General features: G+C 54.5%; 1 protein-coding gene across 4 annotated transcripts in view; it reads left to right on the top strand.

Annotated features, from left to right (window-relative positions):
• The window catches only part of GRB10 (growth factor receptor bound protein 10), a 188,244-nt gene that overhangs the window by 19,807 nt on the left and 152,173 nt on the right, over positions 1 to 16,264 (top strand). For all 4 annotated transcript variants that reach the window (XM_059074699.2, XM_059074698.2, XM_067042955.1 and 1 more), the window contains exon 2: positions 14,552 to 14,690. The gene's annotated coding sequence lies outside the window, so the exon portion shown is untranslated. The remainder of the gene's footprint in view (positions 1 to 14,551; positions 14,691 to 16,264) is intronic.

The following is a 16,264-nucleotide window of genomic DNA, read 5'->3' on the forward strand; positions in this document are numbered from 1 at the left end:
ATGCTGGGGTCCCCACCCCCTGGGGAAGGTGGAGGAGTGCCCGGCAGGGCCACCAGCGGTCCCTTTGATTGGTTGCTTGTTTCTGTTGTGTCACCTGTAGCTCGGAGAGGCCTGAAGCCTCCAGGTCCAGAGTTACTGAGGCCACATAAAGGGGAGCCTGGGTCTTCAGTCTCCTGGCATTCTCCGGCTCTTTGGGGGGTTAAATTAAGTAGGGACGCCAAGTGGAAATGATGGTGCCGGGAGAGACGTGTCAGCTGAGGTGACCTGCGCTGCTCAGATGGGTCTGGGGAGTGGGTGCGGGCGTCAGCCTCCACGGAGTGGCAGGAAGCTCTGCACGACGGTCCAGGCTGCGAAGTGTGGGCAGTTCCGACGTCTGGTCCAGCTGCGTTTGCTGAGCGCATCCTGCCCGCGTGTCACCCGGTGTGGGCTGCCCTGTCCTAGGTCACGGTTACAGGCGGGGAGTCTAAAGGGTCCCGGGTGCCTCCAAGAGCACTTTGGAGCCGAGGAACTTTCACCAGCAGAGACCAGGAAGGCAGAGGAGGTGGCGCTTTTTATCGGGTGCGGAAAGCGCGAGCTGCGATGAGGAGGCCTAGAGACCGGCGTTCTCTTCCCTTCTCCCCGCTTCCTGCTGGGGGATCGGAAGGCCCGGGATGCCCGCGGCCTGGGGGGCGTGAAGGGCCCCAGTGTGCTGCTTGGAGACCTCGGAACCCGCGGGGTGAGGGTGGGAGCCGCAGGCCAGGGCCTGAGCGCCTGCAGGGTTGGGGGCAGGGCAGTCTGGGCCACGGGGCCTGTTTTTCCTCTGTTGGGTTGAGCTGTTTTTACTCACAACACCTCTGACACCAAATGTCAGGTTTTGTCCTCCCGACGTCAATTCTCCGACTGTCCGGGCGCCAGTTGGGTGTCCTACAGCTGGGCTCAGCTCTGACGCCGTCTGCCTGGGGGGAGAATCGGATCTCATAGGTTCAAGGGCCTGAAACTAGCCCGAGGGATGGTAAGGGACACAGCTCGGGAACAGCCAGACGGGAGCGGTGCAGGAGGTGAGGTACGGGGGTGGGGTGCGCCCCTCCCAGCCCCCCAGAGCGTTCACCAACGGGGAAACTCCCTGAACCCTGTCCTTGCCGGTTTTTGTGGAGGTTCCAGCCGGCAGGTACGATTGAGTAACTCCTTGGCCGTTGAATTAATTGAGTTAATGGAGACTGAGATTAATTCAGTCTCCAGCCCCCCTCCCCCGCTGGAGGTCCTAGAATGAGGCTGCAAGTTCCAACCCTCTAACTATGCCCCCGCCTTTTGGTGACCAGCCCCGATCCTGAAGCCGTTTAGGGGCCCCCAGTTGCCTGTCAGCTCATCAGCGTACAAAAGACACCCACCACTCCGGAGATCCCAGGAGTTTTAGGGGCTGTGCCCCAGGACCTGGGATGAGACCGACCAGATACTCGTTTATTCCTCTAGCATCCAGCTGACGTGTGAGAGCCTCAGGGCACATCCTTGGGGTGCCGACACCCATGGGCTTGGGAAGCGTGAAGGGGTGGGCCAGGGCCAGGAGGAACATGGGGTCTGTATTTGCACGGAAGCCTGTTCCAGTAGCTCACGCAAGTGGTTTTGGTCACGATGAAAGATTCCTTCTCGTGTCTTGATACTGTCTTTCCTCCCACGAAGCCCCCCGTGTGGCGTGATGGCTGACCTTTCCTGAGCATTTGGCGTCACAGCCATGGCAGACAAGAGCCTTCTAGCAAGATTTAGTAACCTTTCTAGGAGACTGAAGTTAGTCTGTTGTGGCTGTTTTAATAGTGCACGTCACCGGGAGAAGGCGAAGGGGATGCAAAGTGTGAATTTTGATGCTGGGACTGAAGTCTGACCTGGCTTTGCAGTGGGAGAGCCGGCCCCGCCCCTCAGGCTCTGTCCACGTGAGGAACAGTAAATATTCTGAGGCGCGCCCACCTGCATGCAGAGGTGGGCTTCCGAGTGACGTGCTTGGGACGCCAGGCCCCCCCGGTCGCCGTCTCGCCAGTGAACAGGCTCCCCCTCTTCCCTTTCCTTTGCCTCTGTTCCGAGGGGCAGACTTTCCCAGACAGGAGGGGGCGACCTGATCTTTGGTCAGTGATGTGTGAATGAATGGCTAGGATTCCTGAAGAAGTTAGCGCTTGTTTAGGGCTGGTCCCCGTGGGGATTATCAACAGCTGAGGGTCCCCTGCTGGATACCCGAGAACAAGTTCATTTAGGAGGTTTGCAGAAGTGATACAGGCAACGATCGGGCACGCGTGGCGCAAGCCGTTTCTCTTCGCACGTTGTTGTTCAAGGGTCTTGACGGTGATCTGGCCTCACACCTGTATCTTGCGTGGATCGCCCTGGAAACAAGGTGAGGGACCATGTTTTGATGGTTCTGTAGCTCCCAGTGCTAAGGCTGAGGACATAGTGAGAACTCCATACGTGTTAGGCGAGGCGGAGCCAGGAGAATTCAGGGGAAAAGTCACGAATCTCAGGGCCCAGGCGAGCGTGTGGGAAGGTGGTTAAGGAAGGTGGCGCCGAGCATTCGGCGGTCGGCTGCGAGCTCCTGGGTCGACGAGAGACTCGGGACGGTGCGCCGTCTTCAACGCCAGAACTGGCGTACAAAGAGCACGCTCCTCCTTCCGGGGAATCGATTCTGAACTGAGATTTACTGGGGGGTCGGGGTAGCAGTGGGAGTCCTCACCCTTTCTGCACAAATGACTGCAGCCGGGTAGGAACAGAATTCACTGCCTGAGCTGGGATTCCCAGCCCCCCACGTCGGCTTTTCGCACTGCAGACCACTCGTACTCCCGCAGGTGGAAGGAGAAGGGCCCCAGCTTCACTCCGCGTCGGCATTGTCCTGGCACAGCCGTTCCTAAGTCGCTGGGAGCAAGTGCCGGGCGAGGAGGGGATGCACGCTGGGCGTGTGTGACGTGGCCGCTGTGTCTGCGGTTTGGAAAGCCCGACGCTTTTTTTTTTTTCTCGGTACGCGGGCCTCTCACTGCTGTGGCCCCTCCCCTTGCGGAGCACAGGCTCCGGACGCGCAGGCGCAGCGGCCGCGGCTCACGGGCCCAGCCGCTCCGCGGCACGTGGGATCCTCCCGGACCGGGGCGCGAACCCGCGTCCCCTGCATCGGCAGGGGGACCCTCAACCACTGCGCCACCAGGGAAGCCCAGCCCGACGCTTTTTTGCCCAGATAAACCCTCGTTCCACGGGTGCGTGTCCGAGGCCCTCCTCACACAGAGCAGGAACCTCAGGCTCGGGATGCCCGGGGGCTTCTTCCTCCCACGGGCCAGTCTCCCCAGTCCCAGGCGCGCGGAACGGGGTCACCGGTCCTTGACAAGGGCGCAGAGGGCGGACGGGCAAGCCTGGAAGGGTGCAGTGCGTGGCAGGAGGGCCCGCTCTGCCCGGTCCCCCCGTCGGGCAAGGCTTCGGCCCCGCCTCAGGCTGCATTGTGAACAGGTTGATGACTTGACCTGGCGACCGGGCCGGAGCAGGGCGGTCGGGCCCCATCGGGGTGAGCTCACCGGTAGGTAGGATCTGGGAGGTGACTTTGAGAGACCCGTGCACGAGCTGGTCCTGGGGGCCTGAGCCGTGCCTGCGGCGCGGCCGAGGGCTGCGGGGTCGGTGGGAGGGGCCGCTCGTGGTGGCTGCCACGCCGTGACATCTGTGGGACCGGTGGACGTGGACCCAGGAGACGGGAGGCCGGCTCACGTGCCGCACCAGAACGTCCCGCCTGCCGGGGAGCAGCCCGGGTGTCCCGAGTGGGGGGCCCCGTGGGAGAGGAGAGCCTGTCGCCCGGGGGCGGTGCCTGAGGGGGCGCGGGCCAGGGTGTGGGGTCCGGAAACAGCCCGTGAGCCTTCGTGTCCCTCCTGAGCAGCTGGGCTGGGGGACGTGGGCGGGGTGTGTCCCCTGCCTAGTCTGGGGGGCTGCTGTCACACAACTGGGGCTTAAACAGCACACACTCCCCTCCCACAGCGTTGGAGGCTGGACGGCCGAGATCAAGGCACCGGCGGGTTCGGTGTCTGGCGAGGGCCTCTTTCTGGTTTGTGCACGCTGTCTTTTCCGTCTCCTCCCATGGTGGACGTACAGTACACGCTGGCTCTCTGGTCTCTTCTTTGCTTCCTTCCAGTTTTACTGAGATGTAATTGATATGCGGCACCGTAGACGCGTAAGGTGTAGAGCGTAATGATCTGGCCGACGGCCATCGTGAAATGACCACAATATGTTTAGTGAATGTCCAGTCGTCTCATATAGAGACAAAGTAAAAGGGGAAAAAAAGTGCTTTTCCCTTATCATGAGAACTCTTAGGGTTTACTCTGTCAGCTTTGTACATAACATGAGCAATGCTGATTACATTAACCGTGTTGTATGTTACATCTGGGCTCTGCCTCCAAGGGTCCTAATCCCATTATGGAGACCCCACCCTCATGACCTCATCTCACCCAGTGAACTCCCAAAGGCCCCACCTCCTAACACCATCACATTGGAGGTTTGGGGTTCAACATGTGGATTTGGGGACACACAGTGACGCAACCAATAACAGCCTTTTGGGGGTCCCATTCCTGCCTGTACCATCCCTCAGGATTCAGGCGTCCTTGTGGACGGAGCATTGGGAGCCGGCTGGGCTGGGCTGTCTTCTGGCCACTGGGCGGGCTGACTGGCCAGCGGGAAGCTGCTGACAGGACTGAGCAGGGACGAAGAGGACTCATCACACAGAGACAATGAAAAGTCACTGTGGGTTCATACTGTTAGATTTTATAAAAGTAATAACAGTAGATGAAATTGCTAAATATGGTAGTTTGGAATATGCCTACGGCTGGGTCAGTGTTCAGCCCCACCAGGTCTGCCCACCATGCGTAAGAGCGCATTTCGGAGCCGCTGGTCACCGTTTTCCGAGCGTTTCTGCTTTGGGTAGATCCTAGGTGTCTGTGATCCTTCCTCAAATCTCGACTTCTGAGCTGAGGGACCAGCTTGTAATACCTTATCCTGGAAACCTAGAACCCACAGTCATGGCTTACTGCATGTGCTGAACGATCCAGAGGAAGAAAAGAGGTTTCTCTTTGAAAATAGAAAGTCTCAAGCTGGGGGTGGGGGGGGGGGGTAGGGGACTTCGGGGTGCACCCTGTGACTTGGCGAATGTTGATAACGGGCTGCTTGCAGAGTGGTGATAAAGCTTCCGAACCAGATTGACTCTGTTTCCTGTCAATTCATTCCGTGAGGAGGGCAGAAATCCTAACCAGCTGCGGGCCGAGCCTTCTTCATGCAAAACGATTGCTTGCCTGAACAATAAATTGTGTGCTTTCTCCACGAGCTATAGAGTCTTCACTTACTGTCCTTGTTATCCTGTGTTGTTTTTTTTTTTTAATCTCTAGGGAAGAAAGAAAGTGCAAAAGAAAGAACAAGAAAAGAAAATAGAGGCAAATACTTTGCATTTCTAGAAACAGCATGTACAAAGGACACCCCCCCCCCCCAAGCACTTAATGGCCTCATTGTTGGAGGGAGAGGGCAGGAATCTTCTGGAATTCCTAGAATGGGTGGGAGAACCAGCTGCCACAACAGAGGGAGGGAGACCGCCAGGAGAGCCAGGGTGCGGGGCAGGGAGCGAGGAGAAGCAGGCAGGACCACTGGTCTGAACCTTGACTACAGTGCTTCCTAGAAAGATAAATGTTAATTTTGCATAAGGAATTCGCATTCCTCACTGTGACAACTCCAACCCAGAAGTCTGCAGAGTAGAGTTTCTCTCGCTCTCTGCTCATCCTGGCGGCCTCCCGCGGGTCAGAGTTGTTCAGGGCTCTTCTGGGTCTTCTTCTGTCCAATTCCCGGCCAGGCCCATGCGTGTCTGTTACTTTCCTCCTTTTTGCATGAGCATTGCCTTAGCTCTTAGCCCTTCCCCTCCTCCGTCTGCTATAGTCACCCTTTGTCAAGTGCTGCCTCTGCCTTGTGAGGAGCACTCCTGGGAGTTGATCATTCAGTCCTCGAGGGAGCTTGGGACTGTTTCATTCTCATCACACGGTTGAGAAGTTGAGGCCGTGGAGGAGGCAGGCTGCTCCCCGGGGCTGAGCCAGGCCCTCGCTTTGTGGGGTTCGCCTACCAGCCCAGAGGATCCCTGCCCTGGAAGACTATCACCAGGCTCCCAGTGGGATGTGTTTTCATGTGCTCAACAAAGCTTTGAACCCTTGGCCTTCGCTGAGAGCTGAGGATGTTACAGTGTCCAGGACAGATGTGGTCCCCGGCTGCAGAGTGGCTCCTTGGTGGGGACACAGACACAGTGTCAGTAGCAGGAAAGCAGCCCCAGCACCCCTGGATGTGTTTGCAGGACCAGTGGGGTCCCAGGGCCGGGACAGGGTGGAGAGGATGTGGGGAGGGTGTTACCAAACTGGACACAGGCCTGCTCGCCCCGAGTGCAGCAAAACCCATCAACAGACAGTGGGTTGTGGTGAAGGAAAGGACAGCGTTTGTATTGCAGGCACCAAGTAAGGAGAATGGGCAGCTCGCACTCAAAAGACCCAAACTCCCGGAGGGCTTTCAGGGAAGGGGTTTTCAAGGGCAACATTTGGGGTGAGGGTTGCAGCTTCTGATTCGTTGGTGGTGAGGTGACAGGAATCTTCACCAACCTTCTGGTTCCAACCAGTCTGGGGTCTACGCTTTTGCTCAGCATGTAGTCACCGTCCTGCCCCTGGGGGGTGAGGGAGGGTCTTAGTTTCTGCAGAACAACTCAAAGATATACGTCACATTGTTACGTTTATCCCTTGAGAAGGAGCTAGGACTCTTTTTTTTTTTTTTTTTTTTTTTTTTTTTGTGATACGCGGGCCTCTCACTGTTGTGGCCCCTCCCGTTGCAGAGCACAGGCTCCGGACGTGCAGGCTCACGGGCCCAGCCGCCCCGCGGCACGTGGGATCCTCCCGGACCGGGGCACGAACCCGCGTCCCCTGCATCGGCAGGCGGATTCTCAACCACTGCGCCACCAGGGAAGCCCAGGACTCTGTTTTATTGATAAACTGTTGTCATTACTATTCTCGCTGGACTGCTTTTCCTTTGTTTCTGTATCTCCTCTGCTTGAGTCTGCTCTTTGGAACTCAGGGAAGCCCTAGGAGACTAAAGCCTTTTTCTACAAACCAGGAACGGGGACACAGAGGGGCTTTTGTACCCGGGAGGTCCCCGAAGGGTCCTGCTCGGTTTCAGTCCCCCCTTTTCTTTGCAACTCCTCAGTCTTGAGGGGAACAGGTGCACAACAAGAAAGGGAATAAGGTTTTGCATAGAGAGGTTAATCAGAAACTTGGCAGGGGAATTTGGTTTTATTGGGACTCAGTTTCAAGGGGAGGAGGAAGAAAGGTGGGGTCACCCCTGACAGAGGACACGGAACATGCAAGAGCCATAAGGAGGGAAGCGGCAGGCCTTGGGGGAGGCCGGTGGGCAGGGTGGATCTTGGGTCAGCGCTCCCTGGGAGCCTGAGGGGGAACGCAGGGCCCCCGGGTCTGGGCTGGTGGCTGGCGGTGGGTGTTGGGGTGTGTCTGGAGCCCGCTGCCGGCTTGAGAGTGGCTGAAGATGCAGCAGGTGCTGGGAGCCGGGTCCAGGCGAGATGGGAGTGGTGGCCTGGTGTTGGAAGGCAGCGGATGGATTTCAGATGCTTCTCCTGACAAAAGTTAAGCGGCCTGGTGGGCTGCACGGGCGGGAGGTGCGAGAGAAAGGAAGGCGGAGGCAGCCCGGGTTCTGCGTGCGTGCCTGGTGGGAGCCGTTGCTGGGAGCTGCAGGGGGTGGTGTTGAGCAGGTGTGTCTGGGGTGTTTCCGGCTCTCCCGTCGCACACGCGCGGGTGAGGAACGGTTACAAGAAGTCGGATTCCCGCCCCTAAGGCTGAAGTTTCGGGGGTGCTGCCCAGTTGTTCCCCCCACAGCCCGTTCAGGGAACCCCACCTACGACTCAGGAGAGCCTCCTCGTTCCCAGGCCATCCGCAGCTCTCGGGGATCATCCCAGTTTGTAAATCTTTCAGCAATCAGATGCATCAAAATTTGTGGCTCATTTGTTGCTATTATAATTTATGTTTCCACGGTCACTTGTGAAGTTGCGTGTGTTTCACGTGTGTATTTGGCGAGTTGTTTGCTTCTGTCCTCTCCCTGTTCTCACGTTGGGCTGCTCATCCTGTGTTATTTTAATAAACCGGGAGATTTGCTGAGAGCAGGTTGCTGCCTGCGTTGATGGTAGCTTCTCCTGAGGCTTTCTGCGCGTCTTTGGACTTTGCACAGAGCGTCTTCTGCTGTGAAGGAGCTGATTTCTCCTTCCTGGGCTCCCGGTGAAGAATCTGGCTTAAAAGCTCTTCCTCACCCAGATTTTGTAACGTTATTCTTCCAGATTTCCTCTTAGGCTGTTTTATCCTGTTTGTCATTAACGCATCAGGCTTGGTGGCAGGTGAGGACTCCACTGTGTCTTGTTGAGTGTGAATATGAGCCTGGTTATCGTTCTCGTGTTGTCATTCGCCTCATCCAGACTCCTTCCTGGGCTCTGGACCTGTGTCTGCTGCCGCCTGTGGGTCGGTGGGCGGGGCCCCCGGCCAACCGGGCTGTTCATTAGGTTGGGGGGGGGGGCGGTCCTGGTCTGCTGTTCGCTGGCTGGGGAGTGGGCTTCCCTCCCCAGAAAGTGGTGCATTTCTACCTTCCTGTCCTCCTGCACGTGTCTCTCAGATTCCTCACTCAACCTTTTGCTTTCTTCCAAGGGTCTGATATGTATTTCTTTTCTTTTCTTTTTTTTTTTTCTAATTTTTATTTTATATTGGAGTCGAGTTGATTAACAGTGCTGTGTTAGTGTCAGGTGCACAGCAAAGCGACTCACTTATACATATACACGTACCTATTCTTTTTCCAGTTCTCCCATTTAGGTGGTTACAGAGTACTGAGCAGAGTTCCCTGTGCTCTACAGTAGGGCTTTGTTGATTATCCATTTTAAATACAGCAGCGTGCACACGTCAGTCCTAAACTCCCAGTATATGCCCCCCATCCTTCCCCCACCCCCGACCCCATAACCATACGTTTGTTCTCTGTTTCTGTTTTGTAAGTTCATTTGTAACATTCTTTTTTTAAGATTCCGCATGTAAGTGATATCATACGATGTTTGTCTTTCTCTGTCCGACTTAACTTCACTTAGTAGGTTAATCTCTGGGTCCATCCATGTTGCCGCAAGTGGCATGATTTCATTCTTTTTTATGACTGATATTCCGTTGTGTATATGTGTGTCCTACGTCTTCTTCATCCATGTCTCCGTTGGTGGACATCTAGGTTGCTTCCATGTCTTGGCTGTCGTGAACAGCACCGGAGTGAGCATTGGGGTGCGTGGCTTCTTTCGGACCGTGACTTTCTCTGGATGGTACGTATTTCTTACGTAGGTGACTTCCGTTGCGTCTGTGGATAGCACTGTTCTCCCGTTAGACGTTCTCGTCGTCTTGGAGCCTCATCCAGAAGAGCCGTGGACGCGTGGTCTCTGGGGTCACCACCTTACTAGATGCTCATGTGAGCGCTACCATTTTCCAGCCAGTTGTTCAGCACTTTGTCTGTAAGTGATGCCGGGCGTATTATCTTTTTCTAGTCAACGTCTACACCACATTTCTGTTCCTGGATCTCACTGTACTGTCTAGAACCTCAAAACAGTTGTGGCTCATACTGGAACCGCAGGAGGTGCCTGTTATCAGGTTAAAAGGGCTTCTCGGGCTTCCCTGGTGGCGCAGTGGCTGAGAGTCCGCCTGCCAATGCAGGGGACGCGGGTCCGAGCCCCGGTCCGGGAGGATCCCACATGCCGCGGAGCGGCTGGGCCGCTGAGCCTGCGCGTCCGGAGCCTGTGCTCTGCAACGGGAGAGGCCACGGCAGTGAGAGGCCCGCGTACCGAAAAAAAAAAAAAAAAAAAAAAAAAAAAAAAAAAAGGCTCCTTATTTTACGCCTCATCACTGAAATCTCAGTTACCTGCAAGCAGGGTATCCCCTCCACCCCCTACGCCCACCCCCTCCACTTATCCTCTATGCTTTGAATTTCAGGCTCTTCCTTTGGCTGTTTTTTTCTCTAAAAGAAAAAAAAAAAAAAAACCCAACTCTGCTCCAAACAATGGAATTGAAAGAAACAGAAATGAAGAGCAGCCTTACAAATAAGTGCAAAAGGTGTCTATTCTCTTATCACACAAATGATATTTTGTCAACAAGAGAATAAAGCAGGTGGGGTGGATTCAAGCATCTGTGGATGTAAATCTCAGCTCTTCCCTGTGACCTAGGTGGGTACTATGTTGTCTCCTGGGCTTGGTTTCTCCATCCGTCAAATGGGGTGATAATTCAGCCTTAAAGAATCGACAGTATTTAGTTATTCTTAAGTTAAGAACTGCTCATTTATGTGTGTCTCATTATGTGTTTACTCCTAATCTTTGGGAACCTCTGACATGGGAGGTGGTAGAACATTTGGTGAGGTATCTGATGTGTACCAGATGGTAGGTCAAGGGTCACGGCCATCTCTGCGGTCATCACGGTGTTACCTTCATCTTGGGTGACCTCGTCAGAGGAGTCAGGGAACGGGGGGGAGCCCAGGGATTCCAGTCCCACGGGTCCTGTGTGTGCCAGTTGTGGAAGCTTGGTGATTCGGACTCAGTCTCCGGTTAGGATAGCATGTGCTGCTCTCATGAAATTGTAACACTCATATTCACAAGCCCAGCCCTTTGTGATGGAAGCTAGCATGGATTTCTGTGCCCGCACTGCACTGTGCTAATTACTTGTGCTTTACAGCGTCTTTCTCTGGGATGGGAGTAATTCTCCCTTCATTCTCTGTAATGGGCAGTCTTACCATTTATTTCATTTTGTCAGTTTTCGTGACTTCAGATGGATACTGCCTTTTCATGACAAAATTAATTTTAATTTTTAAATGAATTACTTTGAAGAGGATCAAAATCTTTGTGATGCTTTTTATCTTCCCATTTAGGAACTTAGTATGTTTCTATTCACCCAGGCCTTTTATTTCTCTCACGGAGGGGTGGTGATATTCTTTAGTTTATGTTACAGGGCTGTTCGAAGGACTGAACTAGTGCACGCATGTATACATGTCAGCTATGGAGAGTGGGTATTTTCCGTCTGTCATCTGGTCAGTTACCGTGTGTGTGTGTGTGTGTGTGTGTGTGTGTGTGTGTGTGTCTGTCTGTCTGTCTGTCTGTCTGTCTGTCCTGCCCCTCACTGCCCTGCGACTCTGGGCTAGTTTTGGGGAGAAGTGTCCCGCCTTTTCCAGGGAGGCAGTCCCTTCATGCAGCTGCATTTCCGTCCTGTGTGGCCTTGGACAGGCTCCCTCTGGATAACCCATCTTTGGGCTCGCTTGGCGTCCCCTGGGAGCCCCACGGTGAGGACTGACCGGTGGGCCCCTTGGTTCTGCTTTGGACCCAGGACTTGAGCACCGGGTGGGGTCGGGGCCCATTCATACGTTTCGGAGAAGTTTTGTCGGTTTTCGTGGTGGCGTCCAGTTGGGAAGCTCTTTCTGAGACCTGAGTGCCCCGTCCTGGGCCAAGCTCTCCATCCTGTGGAGCCCCGAGGGTCGTCTGCTGGTGGACAGGCTACCACGGGAGATGCCTTCCCGGCTGGGGCCAGCGTGTCACTGCCGAGTTGTTGCCAGACCCTTGCTGTGTGTCTGTGGTTTGAAAGCATGATGTCGGCCTTTGGGTGGGAACGTCCCTGTGTTTTGACTTCCTTCTGTTTCCAGCATCCTTCACCCGCAGCGTTCTGTCGTCTCTGCCCGGGAAGCAGCCGTGGCGTCTCTGGGACGCAGGTCCCGTCTAGGGGCACTTGACGGCAGTGAGCAACGGTGAAGAGCCTCAGCGTTCACTGCGACTCTCCTTTAAGCTGACCACAGGGTCCGGCAACGGCGTTCTGAAACTTCATAATTACTTACGAGACTCGGCCTTTTCTTCGATTCCCTTTCATTCATGTATTTCTCAGTTTGTCTTCATAAGCGCCTTCTTACTCTGTGAGAGCAGAGTGGCCTGTGAGATCAGTAAAATACTGAATTTAAGTTTTCTGATGAAAGGTATTCTGTCCCCTTTTGAGAGGCCCCAGACTTCATTCCAGACAGGCCGAATAGCCTCATCGTGAAACTTGGGATTTGTTGAGTGTCTAAATAGTCACTGTTATGACTCTAAATATTTAGTGTGAGAAAGCTAGACAGAAGCAAAACTTTATATTAACTCAGGAATTTCGGGAAGATAGCAGAGCCACTCAACAGACATCAAGAGGTCCTTTGTTCCTGAAATATTTTCAAAGTAAGTTAAGACATTTCTCTTTTGCCCAAGTTCGTATATTCCTTAAGATTTCAAGCTTATGTCGTGTCTGTCTGTGAAACTGCATGAGAAGCGCTGTGTTGCCTGATCAGCGATCAGCGCCCAGAGAGTTCCATCACTTCTGTGGGTGTGGGTGCAGCCGGCCGGGTCCCCGCAGGACGCCTCTGGGGCCGTCGGCGGGGGGTGTGGGACGTGGAGGTCCCAGCTGTGGCTGCCGGATGGGGCCATGGAAGCAGCCTCTAGAGGTTTGTTCCTGATGAGGTGCTATATATCTTAGTAACTCTTTTCGGTTCACAGGGTTCAAGGATCATGTTGTCTTTTTATTGTCTGCTGTAAAGCGCGACACCCACTTTCTTAACAAATAGACAAAAATGGTTGAAGTGTGGAGCAGCTTGACAGGCAACTATATGTCATTTTTCTTTAATTGTGGATTAACTTATTTTGCCCATGATAAAAAGTAAATCTCCCAAACATATGTTGTCAGTTGGAAGGCATAGGCCTGAAAGATGCATTTGGAGGTGGTCCTGGGGTATTTGGATGGGCCTCCAGGCAAAGGTTAGTTCTCTGGCGACGAGGGAGACCTCTCAGAATGAGATGGTTGGAGGTGGTGACAGGCATATGATACACTGTCGTTATGTGACCTGGTAACTTTCCGACACACCAGCCCGTTGTCGTTCGAAGACCCTCACGCCTGTGTGACCATGCGCCTTTTTTTTTTTTTTTTTTTTTTTTTGTAAAACTTGTGGTCAACTTAGCTACTCGAATTTAGAGATGTTCCACTCGACATAAACATTATAACGCTTTCCAGACTTACAAATTCTTGGAGGACCTTTCATTCTATGCCTTTGCTTGTACAGGTGATAGTCAGCTTTGAGCAGTCAAATAATCTTGGGTCACGTGTCTCCCCTTTTGATCCTAAAAGGTCAGCATCACCTCCCGACATCAGCAGCCTTTACAGCTTGCGGGTAGCTGACACGTTTAGCACCTGACAGTGGGAGGCTCGTTTGACATGCCCTAGGCCTGGTAACAAGCATTTGTCTCCCATTTATTGTATGTTGGATCCTAAGTCTTTACACGCATGCCCTCCCTTCATCCTCATAAAAGCCCTGGAGGGAGATACTATCTTGGTGTCGATTTTGTAGCCGGGGACCCTGAGGCTCAGGGAGTTGGGTGATCCACCCACAAGTCACCCGCCGAGACGGGGTGGGGTCAGGAGGTGGCCCAGGCTCTCTGGCTCCCACGCCTGATTCTTAGCCGGTGGGCCCAGCAGGACCTTCTACAGTGGTTTTCTACGTTCTGGACCCGTGACGTCTTCCGTGTCAGGTCGGAGGCAGGGCAGGTTTTGCTTCCACTTGTTGAATGATCAGGGTGAGTTAGTTTAACTTCCCTGAGTGATGTGTTCTCCACCCAGGGACACCATGTCACAAGCAGTGACCGTCTCAGATAAACAGGCACAACGGTGCTCAGGTCTCCCGTCCACGGAGCCTTTGCTCTGTGCTGATCTCCCTGCTAAGTCCTCGAGTGGGTGCGTGTCACTCGGACTTAGGGAGGTTCAGAGGTGTTCCGGGCCTGTGCGCTAAAATCCTCCGGGTGGCGGGCTGTCTCCCCTCTGCCCTGTGGCGGTGCCTAGGTGAGCAGACGCTCCCCTGCAGCAGGGCAAGCTTTCGTCTTGGTCCCCCCCGTCTCCTCCACCCCTAGAACACTGCCTCGGACCTCAGAAATAGCAGTTGGATCCTTGGATCGAAGGACATAGACAGGATCTGGACTCCCTCCCTTGGAACATGCAGGGGCCACGTTCAGAGCCTTCCAGAACCGTGGGCCGGAACCTGGTCTGAGATGAGGACGGTCCCTGTGGGGTGGTGTGAGGGCTGCAGCCTGGGAGGACCTGGGAAGGACGTGGGCTGTGATCTGGGCCCCAAGCATGCCTGACAGATAAACTTGGCCTTGCAAGCGGGTGGAGGTCTGCCCGTTCCTTACCCGCCTGCTTAGGGGTTAAGCGGGGGTGGGAGGGGAAGCTCCAGGCCAGTGACCTGGGACCAGTGGCTTCGCGTGGCTCTTCTGGCTCTTCTGTGGGCATTTGTCCCTGCAGTCAGCTGACGGGGCATCTAGCAACCTGCTTCTTGCGGACTTCTTTCAAATCAAAAAGTCTGTCTTTTAGACGGTCTCCTTGAAAAAATCAACTTCTGGAGGTCTTTTTTAAAACCTGTATTCCTGGGCGCAGGGCATACAGTTCATATCTGTGCAAGTTCAGCTTGTTCAGTGACGGCCTCTTTGCCTTTTCAGCTTTGGAGTTGGACACCATGCTGAGCCCGAGGAGGGGGCTGCAGGGGGCGATGGCCCCGTGACCGGCCGCCGCTTCTCGCCTGTCTCGGTCCAGCCAGGCGGCCACCAGACACCCAGAGCCCCAGAAAACCCCCGACAGGTAAGCTCTGTTTGGTTTCTTTGCAGGGGACAGGTCTGTTCACTATTGATTAAGGGGAGATCAGTAAATGCATCTTACTGCATCAGTAAGTGTATCTTACTGCATCAGTAAATGCAGGCAGAGGCATCTCACTAGGCGCTTCCTTTCAGTGTTTCTGCAGGGAGCCTCCACCTGCTCTGTGGCTTCTCCCCTTTTCCATCTTTGAGCTGAGGTGGGTGTGGGTGGGAGGTCTCGAGGGGGTTGGTCCAGGCCCTGCAGACCCCCCTCTGTGCCGCCTGCCCTGCTGCTCACCCACTCCAGCCCCCTTGCTTTCCGTAAAGTGGGTGGTGGTCTGCTCCCAGGTTATTCTGAGATGAGCCCTCAAGGGTTGGCAGCCGGTAGTTTTAGAGCTGGGCCAGAACAGAACTGGGGTGGACGGCCGTACTCAGACTGTTTTCCAACCCTGTGTTTGGGGGTCTGCCTACTTTTAGTACTGCAACTGGGGGCACATACATCATGAAGGTCTAGGGCAGGTGCTGGCCCCTCCTGCCTCACTGCTTCCTGAGGTGGCCGCTCTGGGGATGGACCTTCTCTCTCATCCCAGCCGCCCGGGGGCTGGATTCTTATGTTGCTCTTGGTGGGTCTGAGATGGCAGTTAGAGAACTGAGGCTGGAATCGTCTTCCAGCAAAGGCGCCTGCGGGAGCCTTCGCTCCAGAGAGCATGGCGGGTACTGGAGAGTGTATCAGTCAGCTCGGCCGCCGTAACAAGTACCACATTCTGGCTCACAATCCTGGAGGCCGGAAGTCCAAACTCCAGTGGGCAGGGCTGGTTTCTTCTGAGTTCTCTATCCTGGGTGTGTGGATGGCCATGTTCTCCCTGTGTCCTCACATGACGTGTTTCTGTGTCCTCGTCTTATAAAGACACCAGTCATATACGGGATCAGGGCCCCTGTGAAGACCTCATTTTACCTTAATTACACCTTTAAAGATCCTGTCTTTAAGCACAGTCGCATTCTGAGGTCCCAGATGTTAGGGCTTTGACGTGGTGCTGTTTGAATTTATCTCCTAACAGAGGGGAACCGCCGACCAAGTGGCTGACGGGGCTGGGGAATTGGGGCCCGCGGTGCTGGTGTGAAGGCTGTGGCTCTGTCCATCTTGCCTCCCTCTCCCTTTTGCATCTCATTTCCGCACCTCTTCCTTTCTGTTGCCTACCTGCTGACCTTTTACTCCCCTCGGGGTTTCCTTTCCTGTCCACAGAGCAGAAAAGAAGGGTTTTTAATCCTTTGTGTCAACTGGGTTCATTCAGCAGATGCTTCCTGAGACTCAGCCTTATCTTGGAGGCTGAATAACATTGTACATAACCTGTTCCAAGTTCAGAAAGTGCACATGTGAACTCTTCGTGTTTCTCTCCAGATGGTGGTGGTCAGGACAGTTGATTTTTTTCTCTGGGGTGTGACATTCCTAGTCAGTGAGACTTCTTGAACCTTCTCGAACTTTCACGGCCCTTGTGGTGAACAGCTTGTGCCTTCAGACAGGCTGCTTTCTGTGAGACGGGGCGCTTTACCCTCTTCTCCCAGCAGAAGTGAACAAAGGGC

Source organism: Kogia breviceps, chromosome 9 (assembly GCF_026419965.1).
Source record: "Kogia breviceps isolate mKogBre1 chromosome 9, mKogBre1 haplotype 1, whole genome shotgun sequence".
NCBI lineage: Eukaryota > Metazoa > Chordata > Mammalia > Artiodactyla > Physeteridae > Kogia > Kogia breviceps.